Source organism: Pieris napi, chromosome 13 (assembly GCF_905475465.1).
Source record: "Pieris napi chromosome 13, ilPieNapi1.2, whole genome shotgun sequence".
Taxonomy (NCBI): Eukaryota; Metazoa; Arthropoda; class Insecta; order Lepidoptera; family Pieridae; genus Pieris; species Pieris napi.
In genome coordinates, this window is record NC_062246.1 from 5,626,108 (window position 1) to 5,637,358 (window position 11,251).

The following is an 11,251-nucleotide window of genomic DNA, read 5'->3' on the forward strand; positions in this document are numbered from 1 at the left end:
TACTACAGCCTATTCCAAGCTAATTTGATGTCGTTGTTACATGACGTCATTTTGGGTTCTTTGTTAATTATCCAATTATTTACTTCAGTAAATCGCTGATATCGTATCGTTTTTATTTTGCTAAGTCTGATCTTCTTATCCGATCGGTTTTGATTAATTTGAAAAATTAATATCTTTTTGTGTACCTTTCCATAGATATAGATAAAATCTCAAACTAGTAAAGGCGTTTTAAAAGCATAGACATTTAATACTGAATTGATTACTTAATTCGTAAACAGCTTTCGTCTTTTTCGAAAGCACGTGCCAGGTACGTCAACCTTCCTGCTTCGAATTTCAGTGACAAACTCTGTCTACAAGTTTTCAATTCAAAAATTTCAAAAATCATTTATTCACGTAGGTAACACAATGTACACTTGTGATTCGTCATTAAAGAAATAAATATTAATGCTTCTAATTTTACATTTACTGCCAGTTCTCCAATCAAGGGCGTAGAACGGAAGAGAAGAACTGGCAATAAACTCTCCGCCACTCTTTTTAATCGCCATGTTTTTTTTTTTTTTACACAACGTTTGTAAGGAGCTGCAACCATTACACCATGTTCCACATGACATTTTAAGTAATGAATAATAATAACATAAATTAAAAACAAAGACTATCAGTAGGAGGCATGGTGAAATAGGAGCACGCACTTACATTCTCGTGGGAACAACACGCAAACACATAGTCGAAATAATTAACAGAAGCGTTTTATCTGTCCTTAAAACATATTCACTGTTATTTATCTGTAGTTTTTTAGAAGCACTACTTAAGTATAGTCATTGTAAGTCAAGATGAAGAAATTCTATGTAACTGCGAAATTATTACCGCAGAAAATTTGCTGCGTATGGCATAAGACGCTTCAAGAGAATATTCTACAAAGAGCGTACCAATTCTTAAACGCACTCGAAAGACCTCTGGCATTGAGAGTGTCCATGGGCGTCGGTATCACTTACCATCAGGTGAGCCTCCTGCCCGTTTGCCCCCAAAAACTAAAAGCAACAGACAAAAACAATGTAGGTATTTAAAAGTAAATAAACATGATTCCAATAGTAAACGTCAGCAAAATATATTTCTTATATTTAAGTTGTCGACATATGTTACAAAGAGGACTTGACTTAAGTCTTGTTTGGTATAATTCGTGTATCAGAATTAAAAATATGAGAAACATTGACACCAGTTCTCAAGTAAGTGTTCAGATATAGTTGGAATACAAGCCTTAAGTTTTGCCTTAATAGATGATAAATAATATTTTTCGTAAAATCATATTATTTAATATAATATATATACCGATAATAAGCAATTATACTTAAGAATTTAAGTCCTTTATAAGCGGTTGATAAATGTAATTCAAGTGTAAATTAAGCCCAAAAACAATCCTTTATTAATATTTAAGGCCTTGTAATTTTTATTAGCTTTACACAAATTTATCTGTTTATGCATAGTGCACACAAATAATTAATAAGCACTTTAGGATGATTAACTGAATGACTAAGTTAGCGTATAAAATTAATTATTTCATGAAAGACCTTGATTAAGTTCAACAAACCTCAAATGGCCTTCAATATGATTTTGACATATGGAAGTTTTAGATCACTTAGGATTCCATTTTCACATACATACATAATTTGTTTATTCCTACCACCTTTTGGATTTCTTGAATTCATATATTAGACATAATCTTGTTAGATTTTGATATGGATGTTTCTGATACCTTGTGGCTTTTCATTGAAGCGCGAGTTTTTAGTCGATTGCGAGGGAAAATTATTTCCTCACATACAGACCACTACCCAGTTTTTTGTACATATATTATTTTCCCTATATCTCATCTCATTGCTGTCCTCAACAAATTTAAATAGTATATGGCTAGGGACAAGTTCAAATCTTTATTGTACAGTATTTAAATTTCATCAATTTTCGAAATATATGTTCTCTTTTAGCCCTGCTATGTTCTTTAGTAAAATAGAAGCGGTAGCAGAAAACGAATGGAGAAAGAGAGCCATAGAGAGAGTCAGTTGGAAAAAGCTGGAGGAGGCCTTTACCCGTGAAGGGGTTCCGATCGACGGTACTGAAGGAAGCTAGAATATAGAATAACAAGCAAAAGAAAAAAAATAAAAAATAATCTAAGCTGTGTATTATAATTTGTTTTTGTCATGATTGGAAATAAAACGGGCTTTATTTTTATTATTATGTTCTTTAGTAAGCAGTATGGTCAAGAATTACACTCTTCCAGTAAATAATTATTAAACTATTAAGTTCTAGTGTCATCAAGGTATGCCCATAAAAATCTATATAGCGACAAAACAAGGTATAATACTTCCGCAAAATCTGTGGTCCGCCGCCGAAGGTGAATGGCCGCAGGCATTGGACAATGCCAGTGAAAGGGATACATTTTTTTATTTTATCAAAGCCCTACGTAATATTATGTGAATAATAATTAAATGATTAACGTTAACCTTGCCAGGTTAACGGCAATTTTTTCAGCGATACAATATTTGAAGTCAGCGCCGTCTTTATTAACAATATTTGTATTATTAAACAAATTTCGGAATTGTTTAACGCTTTCCACTCACTTCAGCTGATTAACTTGTTAATTTAGGTAGCCAAAACTAAAGAAGTAATCAGAAAAAATGAATTAAACGGGCTTAAATCCTACTAAAATAATATTATTTAAATATTGGTATGTCTATTCGTACCTTAGTGCGTGAATGAGAATGACTATTAACTTAATATTATATTATATTTTATTTTAAAAATTCTAGACGTGATAGATTGTATGACTACGTCGCATTATAGCTATACATAGGTATAAATAAATAATATTAACATTATATTTTATCTATCAATTAAATCCAACCCAAATTCATTCGTTTTTGTGCCTTGTTCCTGGGAAAAATGGTAATCTCAGAGGTCATTTAACTAATAATTCAAGGCATAGTAGAAATTATAAAAAGACCTAGCCGTACGCGCATGTCTTTCCTTAAGAATCGTCGGCAATGGTTTGGTTAAAGCACCAAGTGATTGTCCAGAAGCGGCATTCATAATTAAAGTAGCCATAATGATCACCAACCTTCGAAGAGATCAGTACAGAAAAAGAAGAAAGTTTTATATCACTGACGTTAATAATAGCTAGTATAGTTTAATGACTTCTGAAATAAAATACGAATTTTAAAAAAATATTGCGAAATATTTCAATAAGTCTTGATGTACAGCATGTTGATTAACTTAAGAGTAAATTGGATCGGATATTACACATATTTTTTTAAACGGACAAATTTTAAACGTTTCTCAATAATTCTGTAAAAGTATAAATTTGTTTACGAATTTATAAGGTTTTAATGTAGACCTAAACCTTGAGTAGGTTTACATTAAAACCTTATGGCATATGCACAATGCACATTGCACATCTTTATATATTATATAATTCTTCTGTGAGTGTGTATGTCACTGAACTTCTCTCAAACGACTGGACCGATTTTGATGAAACTTTTTGTGTGTGTTCAAGGGGATCTGGGAATGGTTTAGATTCACAAATCCGCCCGCCAGATGGCGCTGCAGTCAGTACTTTCATACTTTGCTTTACTAATCGCTTGAAATATCATGCAGGACAACGTCTGTCGGGTCCACTAGTACATATATAATAAAGTATTTTAAGTAAGTAACAAAATAATTTTCATCAATCAGATTTGTTAAAAGCAATAGGTCAGTCAATATTTCTTTTGCATATAACTTAAAAATAACGGGTTTCCTATTTTCAATAAATACATTTTAAAAATATTATACGAGTATATACAATACGTAAACATCCCGGCATGAACTGAAGTTTAAGTTTCAATCTCAGTAAGCTTATCACTTAAATAACGAGGTATACATGCCTTTAAGTCAAGAAGTGCCAGCAGTAACGAATGATTGAGTCGGTATTTGATTTTCAGTAGTTGGCCTATGTTCATGAATAGGTCTATACAAAAACTTCTCTTCTTCGTACAAAAACCTTGTCTATTGATGAATTTATTACGATAATTTAGTCACCTTCTCGCAACATTGAACTTGTAGACACTGACCCAATTGTTGTCTATGGTTCAATGATCCACAGAGCATATCAACATCACAGGTTCATTCAGGCGAAAACATTTTAATTAATATTACTTTAAGATAAATTATTAAAAGATTATTATGGTATAAAATGGTATACGTTAAATCATTAATGTATAATAAGACTTTTAAACGATTATATAATAATTAATTTTGTATGTTTTTATGCTTGAATAATGTAATATATAAAAAACTGATGACTTACTTACTTGACTCAGGGTAAGAGTCATTAATTTATTCACGTATATTCGAAAATGATTATCAACGTCAAGTGTATTGAATTTTGTCTTACCCTTTTCGATGTCCTCTGTCACCATCGATGGGCCAGTGGGCGCCCAAGTTTCCTCCAAGGAGTTCTATTAAAATAAGCCACCCTAAAGAATAATGGAATATCTTTAAGTATTTGTCATAATATTCTGCGTGTAGCTTATATTTCCATGATTTGCCATCATTTCATCTGTCGTGTTAAAATCTCCATTTGAGAATTTCCACTTTTAATTTGCTATGATTCATATGTATTTTGTTTTTTCATGACTTTAGAATAATGAAACATTATTGAACTAACGCTTATAAACTAACATCTTAGGCCTATTGAGGCACAGCGAAAACAGTTTTAAAATATTCTTTAGACTCTACTTCAGCGATGTGAACGTTATAGTTAAGGCTGAATTCGTAAAAATAGATAGTCAGCATAATACCTTCACCTTGTAGACGCATTTTAAACCATTAAAGTAATAAAATAGACGCAAAAATCTCGTTACTTAACAATATTTGTGCCAAGATCACTTGGCACGCTTCGCCGGCACTTGTGTCAAATTACAACTTTCGTTACGCTGACGTTATAGCACGTAGATAATTATTGTATAATTCAATTCATTCTATATATAATATTTCAAATACAGGTTTATAATTTCAAAAAAGGGGGAAAGATTTGTTTGCAATGAACTTAGAAAATAGTGACTTACTTTACTTAGCTTCCTAAGACCACTGATGTGAAAGAGAGCATCCATAGTGGTCTCTCATTACATTCAGTCATGATCAGTGGCGTAACAATAGGGTGGCATGGCTGGCAAAATGCCACGGCCCCCGACCCAAGAGGGCCAAGAGATATTATGTTCTATGGATGAATGTGAAGTCTCCAATACGCATTGGGCTAGCGTGGGGACTACAGACCATTCCCTCTCGCCTAAGAGAGGAGGCCTATGGCCATTAGTGGGACGTATACAACGTGTAATTGAGTACACTGAAAATCTCGAAGTTTATTATAATTAAACTGAGTAGGGACTATTTTTACTGATAGGGCCCCATCAAAAGAATTGCCACGGGCCCCAGATGGTACAGTTACGCCACTGGTCCTGATCCATGCAGCTTACTTTGTTCCAAGTCTTACCTTCTCTTCGCCTCACCTGGAACTCTACATCGCCAGGTTTGAATGGTTTTTAAAACTAGTGGACAAATCCTTAAGGTCGGCAAGCACCCGCGACTCTTCTGGCATTGAGAGTGTCCGGCATGTCCGGATGAGCCCCCTGTCGGTCTGCACCCTGTTCTATATTAAAAAGAAACTCTCTACCTAATCTTTATGATAACGAATATTTATAAGTCATTAATAATATTGCTGCATACAAACCTCTTCATTCATAAACGTACAATCAACCTCAAAAATATATATTAATACAAGTTCTTATCTTTATCACCTTATATGAGACTTGGAAAATAAACATGGTTTAATATTCTTTAAGGCATATATTCTTTATTTTACAGCGAAACGCCAAATAATAATGCTCAGAATAACTGAGTACATTTAACTAACAACAAAATATATTACTATTTGAAATATAAACATACATCCCTCTGCCTTCAGCCCTGCCAAACCTGTCGCCAATATTTATAATGCCTAGACACTAGAAAAAACTTGACAATAGAAGAAGAATGTTGATTGAATCTTTAATTAAAAATAGGTCCAATTCGGCATTAAGTTGCTGTCACCAGCAACACTGATTTTCAGTGACCCTTACTATCTTTTTTTTTATTTTCGTAGCAACAATTCGACTTGGGGTCCTTCAAGAAAAGAGCGTACCAATTCTTAAAAGGCCGCCAACGCACTCGCGAGCCCTCTGGCATTGAGAGTGTCCATGGAATATCACTTAACATCAGGTGAGCCTCCTGCCCGTTTGCCCCCCGTTCTATAAAAAAAAAACAACGAACACAAAAACTTGGTGGGGTTCGGAACATTCATATTTATATGAATTATTTAAAATTAAACGTAGTAAATAATTTAATAAAGCATTGCTAATAACGCTGTTTTATATACTTTAACCTTACATTGTAAATTTATAATTGTCATATTAGTCACGATATCTTACAGCTTTCGCAGTTATACCTATGTCCTTAATTTCGTTATGATTTATATAATAACTATATATATAGGAAGGAAAGAAAGGCCGGCAACGTAATTGCGAACCCTCTGGCAATATGAGTGTCTATGTCTATCACTTCACATTTAACATCAGAGCTTCCTGCTCGTTTAGACCGTTACTTAAAAAATAATTAATTAGATTTATATTAAATTGTATGTATGGTTGTAGTCTTCGTATATTGATATATATAAGCCACCATGATGCGTCAACAAAACTCAATCGGTCCAAATACCAGTGAATAATGTTATTATATAACGATTGAAAGTAGCCATATGGTGATAGATATTAAAAAATTGACGATTTGACAATGTTATGGTCAATCCTTTTATGATATACTCGTATATTGTACCCAAGCTTTCCTCGTGAATCATAGAACATGTTTTATATAATAAACATAATATATATTCATGTTATATATAATACTCGTATAATGTACATGTTTTTACATAACATAATATATCTAATATGTTGTCGCTGACATTTTGTAGGCATTAGCAAGCTCTAGAACTCAATCATATATCTTTCATCGTTAAGGCAGCGTTCGTAAATTAAATTTTCGTTACAGATTTACTTTGCAAATCCGAAAAGTAAAAGTACGAAAAAGTATTTAATATATCGGTTTTGTACTCTCACAAATAATGCTTTTTAATTTTAAAATTCAGTATTGTAGAACATGATTACCGTCTACAGCCTCATAAAGTTATAGAGTTCTTTACAATATTACTATATGTATTATTATACGGGTTGCAGACCAAGAGCTAAGCTAAGTTAGTTAAGCGTAGCTCGCATAGCTAACGCAGTTATAGTTGATCATCGGAACTTTCTTCATCGATTATATTCATGGCCAGCGACGTACGTCTAATTGAACTACGCAACACTGACTGACTTTTGGCTTAGCTTTTGGTGTGCACGCTATTTATTTCTAGCTTAGCTTAGCCTAGCTTGCTTGGCATAGCTTAGTTTAGTGTTGGCATAGCTTAGTTTGCGGTCTGCAACAGGCTTTATAGTTAAGGAAGCTCCCGTTGCTATAGCGAGGCGTGGTCCAGCAATATTTTATAGGTTTAGGACGACCGATCGTTTGCTATGTTATCTGAAAGCCGTCAAGAATTTCAAGTAAGTACCATCAAGAAATACGTTGAAGATAGTAAAAAAGAAAATATATTACTAAATTAAAATATGTTTTAAAAATATATTATGACGACTTTAAGAAGAATAAAATCTTAATTACTTTAAATTCGTATTGCAGTTGCATTTTAGCGCGCTAGTGGTTTCTGCATGTGACGGTCGTCTTTGAGGTCGTAGGTTTGAAACCCTGGCAATGAAATGTATTATCTGTTGTGCGACTTTAACACTCGCTCAACAGATTATACATTTACGGTAACTGTGAGAGTGTGAACAGACCTTAAAGGTTGTAGGCCTACTGTTGTTTTTTTGTAATGACAATTTTAATATAGAATATAAAATTAGTATAATGAAACCAAAGTGTTACTCCAATAACCTCGGAATCTCCCAATAAGTATCGTAATCCATAACAACAGTAAAAACAGCTGGTAAAAATAATAACGTTTATATAATTCAAATATCCTTTCTGAAAACATCTTCAAATGTAATTTTGAAAATTGAAGGGCGTATTAAAAATACATTCAAACAGTAAATAAGAAAATATACTAAACACGCTTAAAATTTTAAAGTCATGTGGAATTAAGTGGAATAGATAAGACCGGAAGGAAGGATGTGGAGGCCTTGTCTCTACTTCCGACGTGTAGGGTTCATAGACTGGCCTTGTTTGGTGTCAACTAATCTATATTTATTTCAAATCCGGAGCAATTAATAGTGTGTCATTTTAAATAACAACAGTTTTATTACAGTTTTTACTCATTAAAACATTCCCAATAACTCTCGCTCAGTAAAAAAAATACACTACAAGATACACTAAGTTTCATATTGAAACTTGTGTAAACTTAGTTAAACTACTACTGTTTAGCTTGTTCTACCTATATAGATAATATTTTGGACTCAGTCTCTCTGCATCTTCTACTGTATTTACCATGGAGAGTATTCAGAGGAGATTTTCGGACTAATACCTGAAACTGAGTACCATTGTCGGACTTCAAGGCAGAATACCAAATACCAATAGTACCTGTCACCTTGACGTCCGTCTATCCACAACTGAACGTTTCTTAACGCAGTTTTTGCTGCGCACCACCACTATGTGGAACCAGTTGCCCACTGAAGTATTTACGAACCAATTCTGCTTTTTGCTGCCTTTAAGAAAAGTGCGTACCAATTCTTAAAAGGCCGGCAACGCACTTGCGAGCCTTCTAGCAATGTGAGTGTCATGAACGATGAAGTTTTCTTTAGAGAAACACTGTCACGATAAAATTAGTATTAAAAAATATGTTTTAACTTACTATTTAATTGAAATTAAATTTTTGTGAAGTGTGAGTTTAACCAAATAAAGGTAGAAACAGTTTTATTTAAGCGTCTAAAATATGCGTAAATCAATGTTACATACTTTGTTAAAAAGGCATGAATACCATTTTATTGATTAATTGTTATTTGACTTAATTTCAACGAAAAGTGTTTAAAACTTTATAATTAAAGCATCCTGTATTCCGGTTTCTAGTAGTTTCAAATTTAAAAAATCTTATTTCCTCTTTACCTCGTGGATGCCTATCAACAGTTTTAAAATCACCAGGCTAAATGGTAATATTACTTCTTAAAGAAAAGTCTCATAGTTAATCATTTAAATAATGGTATATGTGGACAATGGTGTGATGTAGGATTACGTAATAAAGGCTAAAATATATAAACGTATGTGTGTAATTATTAGTAATAAATACAAACAAAATACGAGTACCAATAGTTGAAATACCAAACCGCTCAAAAACAAAATGTTAGGTTAGGTGTTACGCACGAAGCTTGAACAACCAACCACTGATCTTCAACGGGTTATCGCGTGGCGGGATGCACACAAGGTTACGCTGCTATCGTGTCCTGGCTCGGGCGATTGCTGGGGGCTCCGTTGGGTTTCAGCGAGCATGCACAGTAGCGAGTCCCACATTACCCTCCACCATAAGGCAGTCGCGCCGCGGGAGGGTATGTGTACGCTTTTCCCCTAGAAAAAAAACCAACCACACCATTTAGGAAATCTTCTAAGTCTGTTTTATTATAATTTATCAAAGGCAAGTAGGTGATTCCCCGCCGATACAATTATTATTTCGCCGTGACTCGACATCCATTGCTAACAAAACCAGGCAGGCGTTTGGCCTTACGAAGTTTAACAATAATATTCAAGGTGTTTTAATACCACTAAACAATGTTCAGAAGAGAGTAGCCGCCATAACAGGTACTTTTTAGAGTTGCCACATAATAATTTTTTGCTTTATTGATGGGACTTTTATGATATAAATTCATTTTGTGACAAATTTTGACAAATGAAATGAAATGAATGAAATTTAAACATATATTACATAGTACATAAGCATTATAAACTTAAAGTTACTTTTATTTTTAATTGTTCATTATTTAATTGCAGGTGTGTCAGAGAAAACTGTAACAAGATTTACAAAAGGTTTAACAGCGGCGAGTACTTCGAAAAAAATTGTCACCATTGAAGAATCGCCCGCATCCGAAAAAGTATCAATATGAAAAAGAATAATAATTATATCTACGGCTAGTGATACTGAAACAGAATCTGATTGTTTCCATCCACTCTTCAGACAGTAATGTTCCTATGGCCGCTGATCACAATTATTCAATAAAAATTTGAATAAAAATTGTAATGCATTTCTTTACCCTATTTTCTCATCTTTTCCCTGTAAGTAGGTAGAACACCGCTTATACAGGGTGGCCAAAAAGTCGTGGATCAAACGCAAATAGGGGATAGATGAGGTCATCAGCGGCAAAAAATTGTTCTACGGGAGGTCTCTAAGGTCAACGCCTGCAGAGTTATGATTGATTTTGGTTTTTATATGAAAATTGACTTTTTTTTACTAATTCTTCTTAAAATTCGAAAATATCTACATCCTGTATCTTTTTCATAATATCCACTAGATTGGTACTGATGAGTTCTTGCGTTAGACATACTATTTATAGTTGTTTATTGAGTGTATTGAAGATAATATTAAGTTATACGATATAATTTTTTTTCAAATCAAAACTTTTTGTTTATTTCGGACCCCACTGTGAAAAAAAATTACTCTACCGAAAAGTGACCCTATATTACAAGTTTTGGCGCATTTAATATGGATTCTGAAAAGGTATTACACATGGCCATGAGTCTCTCTAATATCTTTCTAGGACGAAAAAACAACAACGATTCGGACTTATGATAGATTATTTACCTACCCGTGACCAGTACTGTGTGAATCGGACTAGATTAAAAAAATTGGACAGATGTCTGTAGGGTTACGTAGGAATTTGATTAGACGATGCAGGTTAAGTATTATGGTCAAAGTCAGGAATTTTGAACATATTTTATTGTAAAATATTTTGTTGCCTACAAAAAACCATTGAGAAATAATTGTTTTAATACAATTATTATTTCACAATCGTTGTTTGTAATTCTCCCTAGAAAGATATTAGAGCGACTCATGGCCATGTGTAATACCTTTTCAGAATCCATATTAAATGCGTCAAAACTTGTAATACAGGGTCACTTTTCGGTAGAGTAATTTTTTTTCACAGTGGGGTCCGAAATAAAC

At 33.4% G+C, this 11,251-nt stretch overlaps 1 long non-coding RNA gene across 1 annotated transcript; it reads right to left on the reverse strand.

Moving 5' to 3' along the window:
• Positions 1–9,350: 9,350 nt before the first annotated feature.
• LOC125055125 lies at positions 9,351–9,905 on the reverse strand. The gene is made up of 2 exons (XR_007117820.1): positions 9,856–9,905; positions 9,351–9,663 (listed from the first exon to the last, which is right to left on the reverse strand). It is a non-coding gene; the product is annotated as an uncharacterized LOC125055125 (long non-coding RNA).
• Between the last annotated feature and the right edge of the window lie 1,346 nt (positions 9,906–11,251).